Source organism: Macaca fascicularis, chromosome 11 (assembly GCF_037993035.2).
Source record: "Macaca fascicularis isolate 582-1 chromosome 11, T2T-MFA8v1.1".
Classification (NCBI taxonomy): domain Eukaryota; kingdom Metazoa; phylum Chordata; class Mammalia; order Primates; family Cercopithecidae; genus Macaca; species Macaca fascicularis.
The window spans coordinates 65,541,812-65,556,752 of record NC_088385.1 but is presented as its reverse complement, the minus strand read 5'-3'; the positions used below and the strand labels follow the sequence as shown (position 1 = coordinate 65,556,752).

Sequence of the window (14,941 nt, the reverse complement as noted above, 5' to 3'; positions counted from 1 at the left end):
TATGCCAAAAGAACAAAGCTGGAGGCATCACACTACCTGACTTCAAACTATACTAGAAGGCTACAGTAACCAAAACAGCATGCTACTGGTACCAAAATAGAGATATAGACCAATGGAACAGAACAGAAGCCTCAGAAATCACACCACACATCTACAACCATCTGATGATTGACAAACCTGACAAAAATAAGAAATAGGGAAAGGATTCCCTATTTAATAAATGGTGCTGGGAAAACTGGCCAGCCACAAGTAAAAAGCTGAAACTTGATCCCTTCTTTACACCTTATACAAGAATTAATCAAAAATGGATTAGACTTAAATGTTAGACCTAAAACTATAAAATCCCTAGAAGAAAACCTAGGCAATACCATTCAGGCCATAGGCATGGGCAAGGACTTCATGACTAAAACACCAAAAGTAATGTCAACAAAAGCCAAAATAGACAAATGGGATCTAATTAAACTAAAGAGGTTCTTCACAGAAAAAGAAGCTACCATCAGAGTAAACAGGCAACCTACAGAATGAGAGAAAATTTTTGCAATCTACCCATCTGACAAAGGGTTAATATCCAGAATCTGTGAAGAAAAATTTACAAGACAAAAATCAACAACCCCATCAAAAAGTGGGCAAAGGATATGAACAGACACTTCTCAAAAAGAAGACATTTATGCAGCCAACAGACACATGAAAAAATGCTCATCATCACTGGTTATCAGAGAAATGCAAATCAAATCCACAATGAGATACTATCTCACACCAGTTAGAATGGCAATCATTAAAAAATCAGGAAACAACCGGTTCTGGAGAGGATGTAGAGAAATAGAAATGCTTTTACACTGTTGGTGGGAACATAAACCAGTTCAACCATTGTGGAAGACAGTATGGTGATTCCTTAAGGATCTAGAACTAGAAATACCATTTGACCTAGCAATCCCATTACTGGGTAAATACCCAGAGGATTATAAATCATTCTAGTATAAAGACACACGAGCACGTATGTTTATTGCAGCACTATTCACAATAGCAAAGACTTGGAACCAACCCAAATGTCCATCAATGACAGACTGGATTAAGAAAATGTGGCACATATACACCATGGAATACTATACAGCCATAAAAAAGGATGAGTTCATGTCCTTTGTAGTGACATGGATGAAGCTGGAAACCATCATTCTGAGCAAACTATCACAAGGACAGAAAATCAAACACTGCTTGTTGTCACTCATAGGTAGGAATTGAACAATTAGAACACTTGGACACAGGGTGGGGAACATCACCCACCAGGGCTTGTCATGGGGTGAGACAATGGGAGACAGCATTAGGAGAAATACCTAATGTAAGTGACAAGTTAATGGGTGCAGCAAACAAACATGGCACATGTATACCTATGTAACAAACCTGCACATTGTGCACATGTACCCTAGAACTTAACATATAATTTAAAATAAAAATAAATATTAAAAAAAGAAGCTGACCTGTAATTGTCTTTCAAACTAAATGCGAATTTTATTTTAGTCAATTCTGTGTTGGCAATCTGATTTTTAAAGTTCAAAAGTGTTCTTGTTTTATTTGAAAGGCATTTATAGAACTTCCCTGCTTCTCTGAAAATGCAACCCTCCTCCTGTCATTTGGCTTAATGCTCCACACATGTTTTCTCACTTAAACTTTGCCTCATTTGGCTCTGTGTGTGTGTGTGTGTGTGTGTGTGTGTTAAATGCAGCCTTTGAAACCATCTCTAATGGAAAAATGCAGCTGTGAGCAAGATTTCCTAAAATGTACATGGAATTAATTTTCCAGGCATTTCATTCAAGGGCTCTGATGTATCTGAGGGAGAGATTTTGCCAGAAGGAGTTTTAATGTAACCAAATGAAAGAGAGAAACAGCCAGAAAAAAAGGTTAGGGAAGTAAGCAGAGCCCTAATGCACAAAGAAGAGAAGAAATGGCAAGGAGGAAAAAAAGAAGAGGAGGCAAAGAAATGAATGTTAAAGATGAGCAAGAATAAGAAAAAATAAAAACATTCTATGGGAAGGAAGAAGAAAAAGGAAAAAGAGTGGAAGTGAGAGTTGGAGGAATGAAGAATCTTGCTAGAGGAAAAAAAAAGTTATTTCCTAGTAGTTTCTACTAGGACATTTGCTTAAACAGATCAATATCTCAGAATCTGCCACTTAAAACTATATTTTACATCAGATCAGTGAATTTTATGGTCTATAAATATAAACAAATTTCAGTTTAAAAAGTATATTTAAAACTATTTTAAGTATCACTGTTGAGAATTTTTTATAAACAACTTCCCCTGGCCACATATTGTGTTTTTATAGACACTATAAAGTTAAAACCTTAAACTATGATGTTTGAACTTCCTAATGCACAGCTGCTGAGCTTTTCATGCCCATGGGATTATAAAAATATAGAATTGTGTGGTTGACTTTAGACTATGAAGACATATTTTGTCTATTCTATGTCAATTTTTTGCCTCCTAAGTTCTCAAGATAGGTGAAAAATGTCTGAAAATCAAATTTATTTTTAATTGCATATAGGGGTTTGATTATGTATAATCCAGGATTGCTCCCAGGGAGAACATAAACTTCTAATGTATGTGTAACATATATTCCATATTATAAAATATTAATTAATGTAATACAAAGAAATTAATAATTTGTAACTATGTGGAGCTACAGGGTAACCCAACCTCTCTGGCTGCCCTTAACATGTTTTCCTTTATTTCAACCTTGGTGAACCTGACAATTATGGGTCTTGGGATTGATCTTCTCGAGGAGTATCTTTGCGGTGTTCTGTGTATTTCCCAAATTTGAATGTTGGCCTGCCTTGCTAGGTTGGGGAAGTTCTCCTGGATAATATCCTGAAGAGTGTTTTCCAACTTGGTTCCATTCTCCTCATCACTTTCAGGTACACCAATCAAATGTAGATTTGGTCTTTTCACAGTCCCATATTTCTTGGAGGCTTTGTTTGTTTCTTTTTACTCTTTTTTCTCTAAACTTCTCTTCTCACTTCATTTCATTAATTTGATCTTCAATCACTGATACTCTTTCTTCTACTTGATTGAATCGGCTCCTGAAGCTTGTGCCTGCATCATGTAGTTCTCATGCCATAGTTTTCAGCTCCATCAAGTCATTTAAGGTCTTCTCTACATTTTTATTCTAGTTAGCCATTCGTCTAATCTTTTTTCAAGGTTTTTGGCTTCCTTGCGATGAGTTCAAACATCCTCCTTTAGCTAGAAGAAATTTGTTATTACTGACCTTCTGAAGCCTACTTCTGTCAACTCATCAAAGTCATTCTCTGCCCAGCTTTGTTCCATTGCTGGCAAGGACCTGCGATCCTTTGGAGGAGAAAAGGCACTCTGGTTTTTAGAATTATCAACTTTTCTGCTCTGGTTTGTCCCTATCTATGTGGTTTTATCTACCTTCGGTCTTTGATGTTGGTGACCTACAGATGGGGTTTTGGAGTGGATGTCCTTTTTGTTGATGTTGATGCTATTCCTTTCTGTTTGTTAGATTCCTTCTAACAGTCAGGTCCCTCAGCTGCAGGGCTGCTGGAGTTTGCTGGAGGTCCACTCCAGACCCTGTTTGCCTGAGTATCACCAGTTGAGGCTGTAGAACAGCAAATATTGCAGAACAGCAAATATTGCTGCCTGATCCTTCCTCTGGAAGCTTCAGTCCCAGAGGGGCTCCTGCCTGTATAAGGTGTCAGTCGGCCCCCACTGGGAGGCATCTCCAAGTTAGGCTACACAGGGGTCAGGGACCCACTTGAGGAGGCAGCCTGTCCACTCTCAGAGTTCAAACACCATGCTGGGAGAACCACTGTTGTCTTCAGAGCTGTCAGACAGGAATGTTTAAGTCTGCAGAAGTTTCTGCTGCCTTTTGTTCAGCTATGCCCTGACCCCAGAGGTGGAATCTACAGAGGCAGCAGGCCTTGCTGAACTGTGGTGGGCTCTGCCCAGTTCAAGCTTCCCAAGCTGCTTTATTTACCTACTCAAGCCTCAGCAATGGCAGATGCACCTCCCCCTGCCTGCTGCCTCGCAGGTCGATCTCAGACTGCCACGCTAGCAGTAAGCAAGTCTCCGTGTGTGTGTGGGACCCACCAAGCCAGGCACAGGATATAATCTCCTGGTGTGCCATTTGCTAAGACCATTGGAAAAGCACAATATTTTGGTAAGAATGTCCCACTTTTCCAGGTACAGTCTGTCACGGCTTCCTTTGGCTAGGAAAGGGAAATTCCTTGACTCCTTGTGCTTCCTGGGTGAGACAATGCCCCACCTTACTTCAGTTCGCACTCCGTGGGCTGCACCCACTGTCCAACTACTCCCAGTGAGATGAAACAGGTACCTCAGTTGGAAATGCAGAAATCACCTGTCTTCTGCCTCAATCATGCTGGGAGCTGCAGACTGGAGCTGTTCCTATTTGGCCATCTTGGAAGGGAATCTACAGCTCAGCTTCTTAAGTGACTGGTAAGTAGAAACCATGTATGTAAAAATAAATTGAAAGGTGAATGATAACAAAAGGAGTGAAGATAGAGATAAAGACAAGTGGGGGTGAGGGGAGAAAGAGAGAAACTCAAGTAAAAGCATTCCATCTATCACTATTATTATTGACTATTTGATCATAATAATGCTCTTAAAATCATAGTCTACTAAAAACCCTGCTGTTTATCAAACTTCCACTAATTTAACTCATTAATTTATGATATTGCCTATGATTAACATATATTTTCTGTTTCTCCATTTGGGACAATGATCTTTTTCTACTGATTTTTTTTTCAAATATATCAAACATATAAGTAATATAAAATTAATATCAGCAAATGATTAAATACTATCTAATCTTTAATAAATGTTTCAGTACACAGATTTCCGTGAAATCTCTACAACCCTTTGGTGTAGGTTGTGGAACATGTATAATGAATTATCAGCCTTTTCTCTTCTCATCTACTATACGTGCTTGAGAAGAAATAATACAATAATAACATTTTTAGAAGAAATAATAACATTTCTCTACAGCCTCCCAAGTTTCAGAAGACCTTTTATACATGTTCTTATTTGATAGAATTGTCTATTTTTAGGGGAGTAAAAGGGACTTTTCTGTTGTCTCATAGCTTAGAAAGTTTAGATTAGGAAGGAAAAAAGCATAAAAAGTATAAAAGTGTATGTGGGAAGAGGAGTAGAAGGGTAGATTTGGGGAGAATAGTTTGTATACCATAGAGATAAGAAATAGTTTAGGCTGGGTGTGGTGACCCACGCCTGTAATCCCAGCACTTTGGGAGGCTGAGGCAGGCAGATCATGAGGTCAGGAGTTCAAGACAAGCCTGACCAACATGGTGAAACCCCATCTCTACTAAAAATGCAAAAATTAGCTGGGTATGGTAGCATGTGCTTGCAATCCCCGCTACTCAGGAGGCTGAAGCAGGAGAATCACTTGCACCTGCCAGGCAGAGGTCACAGTGAGCTGAGATGGTGCCACTGCACTCCAGCCTGAGTGACAGAGCAAGACTCTGTCCCAAAAAAAAAAAAAAAAAAAAAAAAAAAAAAATGAAAGGAGTTGTTAGTTGCTTTGTTATTAAGTGAGTATTCATTTTGGCTTTATGTAGATAAATATTTACTGTAATTCTCAGATTCAAAAGTCAACTGAAAAGGAATTGATGGCGGCCAGGGCAGTGCGGCTGCGGAGCCTAGGCCCGGGGCGGGGCGCACGGAGAGGGAGAGGGGTCGGCCCAACACAGGGTCCAGGAGCACTAGGGCCGTAGCAGCGCTGCCCGTCCGTGGGAACAACCGCGCTGTCCCTCCGCCCACGCTCCGGCACCTCGGCCTCGGCAGCCTCTGAGCTGCACGTGGGCCCGCAGGGTGGGCCTGGGGCGGGGACTGACGGGCATTTTTTACCATCTACAGAAACTTATTGTAATTCATTTTTCCTCACTCCAGTAGTAAGAATTACACCAAATTGAAAAGATATGAATGAGTATCCTAAAAAAAGAAAAAGGAAGACTCAACACCCTTCTCGTTATTCAGATTCCTCTGGAATAAGCAGAATTGCAGATGGATTCAATGGAATTTTCTCTGATCATCGTTACATGTCTGTTCCTTGAGACAGCCAGATTTAAAATATTTTGACAACAAAGATGATGATTCTGATACCAAGACATCAAACGACTTGCCAAAATTTGCAGATGGAATCAAGGCCAGAAACAGAAATCAGAACTACCTGGTTCCCAGTCCTGTACTTAGAATTCTAGACCACACTGCCTTTTCTACAGAAAAATCTGCTGGTATTGAAATTTGTGATGAAGAGTGTGACTCACCTGAATCAGTCAACCAGCAAACCCAAGAGGAGAGTCCTATAGAAGTTCACACTACTGAAGATGTTCCAATTGCTGTAGAAGTGCATGCGATTTCTGAGGATTATGATATAGAGACAGAAAACAATTCCTCTGAGAGTCTCCAAGATCAAACTGATGAAGAACCACCAGCTAAACTTTGTAAAATTCTTGACAAGAGCCAAGTTTGAATGTGACTGCCCAGCAGAAATGGCCTTTACTGAGAGCTGATAGCAGTGGCCTCTATAAATGTGAACTTTGTGAGTTTAACAGCAAATATTTTTCTGACTTAAAGCAGCATATGATCCTGAAGCATAAATGTACTGATTCAAATGTGTGTCGAGTGTGCAAGGAAAGTTTCTCTACCAATATGCTTCTGATAGAACATGCCAAACTACATGAAGAGGATCCCTACATTTGTAAATACTGTGACTATAAGACAGTAATTTTTGAGAACCTCAGTCAGCACATTGCAGACTCCCATTTTAGTGATCACCTCTATTGGTGTGAACAGTGTGATGTACAGTTCTCCTCAAGCAGTGAACTCTACCTACGTTTCCAGGAGCACAGCTGTGATGAACAGTACTTGTGTCAGTTCTGTGAACATGAAACTGATGATCCGGAAGACTTGCATAGCCATGTGGTAAATGAGCATGCATGTAAATTAATAAAGTTATAAGTATAACAATGGAGAACATGGACAGTATAGCCTCTTAAGCAAAATTACCTTTGACAAATGTAAAAACGTCTTTGTATGGCAAGTATGTGGTTTTCGGAGTAGATGTCATACAAATGTTAACGGGCATGTTGCTATTGAACATACTAAAATTTTTCTTCATGTTTGTGATGACCGTGGGAAAGGCTTTTCAAGTATGCTAGAATATTGCAAGCATTTAAATTCACATTTATCTGAAGGGATTTATTTATGTCAATATTGTGAATATTCAACAGGACAAATTGAATATCTTAAAATTCATCTAGATTTCAAGCATTCAGCTGACTTATCTCATAAATGTAGTGACTGCTTGATGAGGTTTGGAAATGAAAGGGAATTAAGTCACCTTCCAGTCCATGAGACAACTTGATTACTCTCTTTAACTTACAGAATGTTAATTTAAAATAATAAATTTAGCCTTTTTTGGGAGATGATTAAATGGATAATTGTAAACACAACTTATGAAATTTGCCTTTAACAAGTAACTTTTGTAAATTATAAAATCTTTTTGGCATTGCTCCATTTTCAGTATATAAATATATCTTTAATGTGGTATTTTCAATTGCGTGATAGTTTGTAGTTTTAACCACTCTTGGTGACTGTCATCCTGTTTCTTGCATGTGCTCGATTTCATGAATTGAAAAGAAACAAATGTATTGAAATGAGCTGCAGTTTTCCTTCCTTAACCATGGGTGCTAGTAACTTTTTCTTTTTAAAACTCAAGACAAGATTAGTTTTTTTGGTGTATGAAGTCATGAAATTATTATATGACCAGAACTAAAATGCAATATACAATTAAATCCATGGATACTCCCATTAATAAGAAATAACACTAGGAGGCCACTATTATCACAGGAAGAAAAGATTTGGTTTTCATGGCAGTCTGTTTTTTAAAAAAAATTTTTTGAGCCCCTATCTATTGTTGAATATTTTAAGATAGGATGAGGGAGGAACTAATTAATAAGGGCTTACACAATAATAAATAACTGTATCATAACTCAAAAAAAAGAAAAGGAATTGATGTGAAATAATAACTTGATTTCCAAGAGTTTCTGCTAATTACAAAGAAGACACTAATGAGGAAGTAACAGGGAAAGATATAAATATATAGTTTATACCTTCATGACCAGTTTGCTTTTCTGCTAACTTAGGAAGATCAGATATGAAATATGACCTTTGTTTAGAGAAACCTCTCACTCTACCACCTCCATGTTAATCAGTTTGACTTAAAAGACTGAGTTAAAAGCTTAACTGAGATACCTTCTCTTCACTAACTTATGAACTCTCTCCAATAACTGATGGTCAAGAGCTTTTTTCCAATCCTTTTCTGAAATGTCTGAGGGACTGGAGCAGTTTGGAAAATTTTCAAGTTGCAAAAAATGTGGTAGCTATTTATCGAATGGCTCTAAAATTCATTGTCCAAGCCAGAAGACTCTTGATAGTGAAGGGGGCTGCTGAGTGATAGAGCACCATGAGGAGATGAACTTCCCAACAGGCAAATGGTTGGAAGCATCCAAAAACAAAGAATATTTCTATCAAATAACAACAACAATACACATAAAATCTATGTAGAATGAATAACAAGTAATAGCTGTTGACTCTGTTGGGAGAAGACACGTAATTTAGATTTTTTAAAAATTTTAATGTGTTTTCATTTATTGAAGAGACTGCCCTTTTCCCAATGTTCTTGTCACATTTGTTGAAAATAAGTTGTCTGTAAATGCATGGATTTATTTATTTATTTATTTATTTTATTTATTTATTTTTTTTGAGACGGAGTCTCGCTCTGTTGCCCAGGCTGGAGTGCAGTGGCCAGATCTCAGCTCACTGCAAGCTCCACCCCCAGGTTCACGCCATTCTCCTGGCTCAGCCTCCCGAGTAGCTGGGACTACAGGTGCCCGCCACCTCGCCCGGCTAGTTTTTTTTTGTATTTTTTTGTAGAGACGGGGTTTCACCGTGTTAGCCAGGATGGTCTCGATCTCCTGACCTCGTGATCCGCCTGTCTCGGCCTCCCAAAGTGCTGGGATTACAGGCTGTTCTGAGTTCTCTATTCTGTATGTCTTCAATAGTGCTGGGAAAACTGGATATCCATATGCAGAAAAATAAAACTAGACCCCACTCTCTCACTTATAAAAAAAATCAAATGTATTAAAGACTTAAATGTAAGACTTGAAACTATAAGACTACTAGAAGAAAACATTGGAGAAATACTTTAGGTCACTGTCCTAGGCAAAGATTTCTTGAGTAAGAACTCAAAAGCACAAGCAACCAAAGCAGAAATTTAAAAAGCTTCTGCACAGCAAAAGGAAAAAATAAAGTGAAGAGACAAGCTACAGAATGGGAGAAAATATTTGCAAACTATTCATCTGACAAGAGAATAATAACCAGAATATTTGAGGAACTCAAACAAGAGCAGAAAAATGATCTGATTTTAAAAATAGGCAAAAGATCTGAATAGACATTTTTCAAAAGAAGACATGCAAATGACCGACAGGTATAAGAAAAAATGCTCAACATCACTAATCATTAGTAATATGCAAATAAAAATTATAACAAGTTATCTCCTCACCACAATTAAAATAGCTACTATCAAGTAAACAAATGAACAAAAAAATAAACCACCAAAATTTGGCAAAAATATATAGAAAGGGAAATGTTCATCAATGTTGATGAAAATGTAAATTAGTACAGCCATTTTGGAAAACAGTATGGAGGTTCCTCAAAAAACTAAAAATCGGACTACTATATGATCCAGAAATTCTCCTGCTGGGACTTATTCCAAAGAAAGAAAAGCAGTATATTGAAGAGATTTCTGCACTCCCATGTTTATTGCAGCACTATTTATGAGAGCCAAGACATGCAATTAACCTAAGTGTTCATCAGTGGATATACGAATAAAGAAAATAAATATGGCATATGTACACAATGAAATATTATTCAGCCATAAAAAAGAATTAAGTCCTGATACTTACAACAACATGAATGAAAGTGGAAGACATTTTATTGAGTAAAATAAGCCAGTCACAGACAATGATTATGTTTGCACTCATATGTTGGAGCTAAAAACAAGATCTCATAGAGGTAGTGAGTAGAATGGTCATTACCAGAGGCTGGGAAGAGTAGTGGAGAGAAAGAGATGAAGAGAGTTGGTTAATGGGTACAAAACCACAATTAGGTAGAGGAAATAAGATCCAGTGTTCAATAGCACAACTATAGTAAACAATAATTTATTGTATATTTCAAAATAGCCAAAAGAAGATTTGGAATGTTTCCAACACAAAGCAATGATAAATGTGTGAGGTGATGGATATCCCAATTACCCAGATTTGGTAATTACACATTGTATGCTATTTTCAAAATATCACATGTACCCCATGGTATGTACAACTATTATGTACCCATAAAATCAAAAATAAAAATATTAAAAATATTTTTCAAGTAATATATGGTCCAAAAAAAAAAAAAAAAACAAATAAAAACTCAATACTCTTAGCTCTTCATGCTTTGCCTCATCACACGGGCAAGCTCTTTAGAAACATTTAGTGGATAATGTTTCTCTCAATGCTTCTAACTGATAAATGCATCATGGTTTGTATAGTTTGATGTTATCTATGGCCTTTAATCAGAGAAGTTGAGGACTTTTCATTCTCTCATATGCTTTCTCTATTCTCCATACATGATTTTCATCATATTTTGCTAATTAAAATTTTAGTCTCCTTTATGTACTTTGTATATTACCATATGTATTTATAAGTTCATTTTAAAGTCTCAATCAGATTCAAGTTTGACTTTTTTAAAATAGAAAGATTACTTTGTAGGTACCAGGAAGTACATAATTCCGGTTGGCTCTCTTTTTGGTATGTTAGAAACCATTAATTCATAAAAGATTGCAAAATGGTAATATTCTAATTCTCTCATTTCTTCATTTATTAGCTCAAACACATTTCTAAAGATAAACTTACCCTCATAAATTGTTTTGTTTTATTTTTGTAAGGTATAGTTTGAATAGAAAATTCAAGATAAATGCTAATTATTTCCTTGCATTTGCCAACCTTCAATTTAGTGAGTTGATTTCATTTTTTCCTCCAAAGGTAATCAATAAAGTATCTCATGATATCATCACAAATGCATAGACTTAATTGTCTTTGATGTATCTCAATTATGTTCAATAATGCCATGGCTGCAATCAGCAAATTCAAACCCTGAGAAACTTTTTTTAGAGTTTCACAAAATAGCTTTTATTTTTAACTTCTATTTTAGGTTCAGCAGTACATGTGCAATTTTGTTCTATAGGTAAACTACATGTCATAGGCGTTTTGTTTACAAATCATTTCATCACCCAGGTAATAAGCATAGTACCCAATAGGTATTTTTTCTGAACCTTTTCCTTCTCTCACACTCCATCCTCAAATAGGTGCCAGTGTCTGTTATTCCCTTCTTTGTATTCATACGTTCTCATTGTTTAGCTCCACCTATAAGTGAGAATCTGAAGTACTTGGTTTTCTGTTCGTGCATTAGTTTGCTAAGGTTAATGGCCCCCAGCTCCATCCATGTTCCTGCAAAGGGCATAATCTCATTTTTTTTTTTCTTTTTTTTTTGAGACGGAGAATCTCATTCTTTTTTATGGCTGCATAGTATTCTGTGGTGTATATGTATCATATTTTCTTTATCCAGTCCACTGTTGATGGGCATTTAGGATGATTCCATGTCTTTGCTATTGTGAATAGTACTGTGATGAACATATATGTTCATGTGTCTTTATAATAGAATGATTTATATTCCTTTGGGTATTGTATTAGTCTGTTTTCACATTGCTATAAAGAAATACAAGCGACTGGATAATTTATCAAGGAGAGAGTTTTAATTGACTCAAAGTTCCACACAGCTGGGGAGGCCTCAGGAAACTTACAATCATGGTGGAAGGTGAAGTGGAAGCAAGCACCTTCCTCACATGGTGGCAGGAGAGAGAAGTACAAGCAGGGGAAATGTCAGATGCTTACAAAACCATCAGATCTCATGAGAATTCACTCACTCACTATCATGAGAACAGCATGGGGTAAACCACCCCCATGATCCATTCGCCTTTCTCCCTCAACACTTGGGGATTACAATTCAAAATGAGATTTGGGTGGGGACGCAGAGCTAAACCGTATCAGGCATGTACCCAATAATAAGATTTCAGGGTTGAATGGTAATTCTGTTTTAAGTTCTTTGAGGAATTGCTACACTGCTTTCCACAAGGGCCGAACTAATTTACACTCCCACCAGCAGTGTATAAGTGTTTCTCTACAACCTCACCAGCATCAGTTACTTTTTGACCTTTTAGTAATAGCCACTCTGACTGGTGTGCAATGGTATCTCTTTGTGGTTTTGATTTGCATTTCTCTAATGATGAGAAATGTTGAGAATTTTTTCATGTGCTTATTGCTATATTATGTCTTCTTTTGAAAAGTGTCTGCTTATGTCCCTTGCCTACTTTTTAATAGGGCTGATTGATTTTTGCTTGTAAATTTGTTTAAGTTCCTCAAACATTCTGGGTATTAGACCTTTGTCAGCTGCATGTTTGCAAATATTTTCTCCCATTCTGTAGGATGTCTTTTTACTATGTTGAAGTTTCTTTTGCTGTACAGAAGCTCTTCAGTTTAATTAGATCCCATTTGTCAATTTTTTGTTTTGTTGAGATCCTTTTTGGTGTCTTCATCATGAAATCTTTGCCAAGTCCTATGTCCAGAATAATATTTCCTAGGTTATTTGCCAGGGTTTATTTTTAATGGTTTTAGGTTTCATATTTAAGCCTTTAATCCATCTTGAGCCGATTTTTGTTTGTGGTTTAAGGTAGAGGTCCAGTTTCAATCTTCTGCATATGGCTAGCCAGTTATCCCAGCACCATTCATTAAATAAGGAGTCCTTTACTCATTGCTTGTTTTTGTCAGCTTTGTTGAATATTAGATAGTAGTTATATTTGTACAGCATTATTTCTGGGCTCTATATTCTATTCCATCAGTCTATGTGTCTGTTTTTGTACCAGTACCATGCTGTTTGGTTCCTGCAGCCCTGCAGTATTACTTGAAGTTGGGTAATGTGATGCCTCCAGCTTTGTTCTTTTTGTTTAAAATTGCCTTGGCTATTGGGGCTCTTTTTTGGTTCCATGTAAATTTTAAAATAGTTGTTCCTAATTCTGTGAAGAATGTGAGTGGTAGTTTGACAGAAATAATACTGACTATGTTAACTGCTTTGGGTAATATGGCCATTTTAATGATACTGATTCTTCCTATCCATGAGCATGGAATGTTTTTCCATTTGTTTGTGTCATCTCTGATTTATTTAAGCAGTAAAACTCTGAGAACCTACAGGAGAAATAATCTGTTTACTATTTTTTTTTAAAAAAGTGTTTTTTTTTTATTTTTATTTTTTTAAAGAAATGGAAGAGAAACCTGTGGAGTTAAGAAAATGTTAAAAGACATGTTAATGCATTGCAATGAATCACTTTTTAAATCTTGATTCAACATTCACAGGAATATTGCAGAAATGTGAACATTAAATGATAGCTAATGATATTGTTGCTTTGGAGACTAGAATGATGGGAATGTGGTCATTTTTAAAGGAGTGATCATTTTAAAGGGGTTTAGAATTGTCGAAGTTGAGTGTAAGGTAATTATACACTATGCTTTCTAACTTCGTGTGTTTGACATTTTCCTTAATAATAAACCCTTAAAATTATCTTCTGGACTTTAATACTATGCCTATACGAATATTGTTCAATATTGTGCCAGAGTATTTTGTTCTTTTTTTTTTTTTTTTTTTTTTTTGAGACAGAGTCTTGGTCTGTCCCCAAGGCTGGAGTACAATGGCACAATCTCGGCTCACTGCAACCCCCACCTCCCAGGTTCAAGTGAATCTGCCTAAGCCTCCTGAGTAGCTGGGATTACAGGTGCATGCCACCAAGCCTAGCTAATTTTTGCATTTTTAGTAGAGATAGGGTTTCACCATGTTGGTCAAGCTGGTCTCGAACACCTGACCTCAGGTGATCCACCCACCTCAGCCTCCCAAAGTGTGGGATTACAGGCGTGAACCACCACGCCTGGCCAAGTATTTCATTTTCTTACTTGAACAATGTTTTGTTTTTGCTGGAGTTAAAATTACCTAATTTTAAAAATGTGCTTGGTTTTCTTTGAACTTACAGCTGTGTTTTTTCACACCATATAATAATTGGGTAAATGTCTCTTGTTAAATTAAGTTTATCCTAAAGCTGCCTCCTTACATATTTTAAGTTCACCCGAAAGGTTTCTCCGTACACAATGAACTGTAACCCAACTGGATGTCTAAACAGGCTATACCCTACTCTTGTACCAATCACTGAGTTTCAGCCAATTCAAGGCAGCCAACTGTTCAAATCATTTTTTAAAAAGGTAAACTCCAAGCTGTAACCAACCCAGCTGTTTGTGTACCTCACTTTTTCTGTATACCACTTTCCTTCTTCTGTCCATAGTCTCTTTTGCCCATGCAGTGGCAATAAGCCTCTTTGAACCTATTCTAATTTGTGAAGCTGCCCCATTTGCAAATCATTCTTTGCTCAAACTCTGTTATATTTAATTGGTCTACAGTTTTTATTTTAACACTCGCAACACAATATCTCCACATAATCAAACCTATCAGATGATCTGTCATTTTTCCTTCCTTTTTCTGGAAGAACTCATACTGGAATGCTCCATCCTTGTGTTCTATTTTTCACTCTACTTGCCCTTTGGCATAATTAACAGTTGTCATCCTAAGAATTCCCCTTGCCTTTCTCCTCTCCTGTGTCCTGTAGAGTGTATCTTTTTTTTTTTTCCTTGCTTCCTTATTTTGATGGAATACATCATTCAGAAGTTTTCTGAGAAAAAGTACATGAATTTTTTTGAA

General features: G+C 37.0%; 1 long non-coding RNA gene and 1 pseudogene across 7 annotated transcripts in view; one reads left to right on the top strand and one right to left on the bottom strand.

Annotated features, from left to right (window-relative positions):
- LOC107126717 (uncharacterized) overlaps nucleotides 1-14,941 on the bottom strand; it is a 332,087-nt gene that overhangs the window by 125,877 nt on the left and 191,269 nt on the right. The window lies entirely within an intron of this gene.
- Nucleotides 5,875-8,052, top strand: LOC102124952 (zinc finger protein 639 pseudogene; annotated as a pseudogene).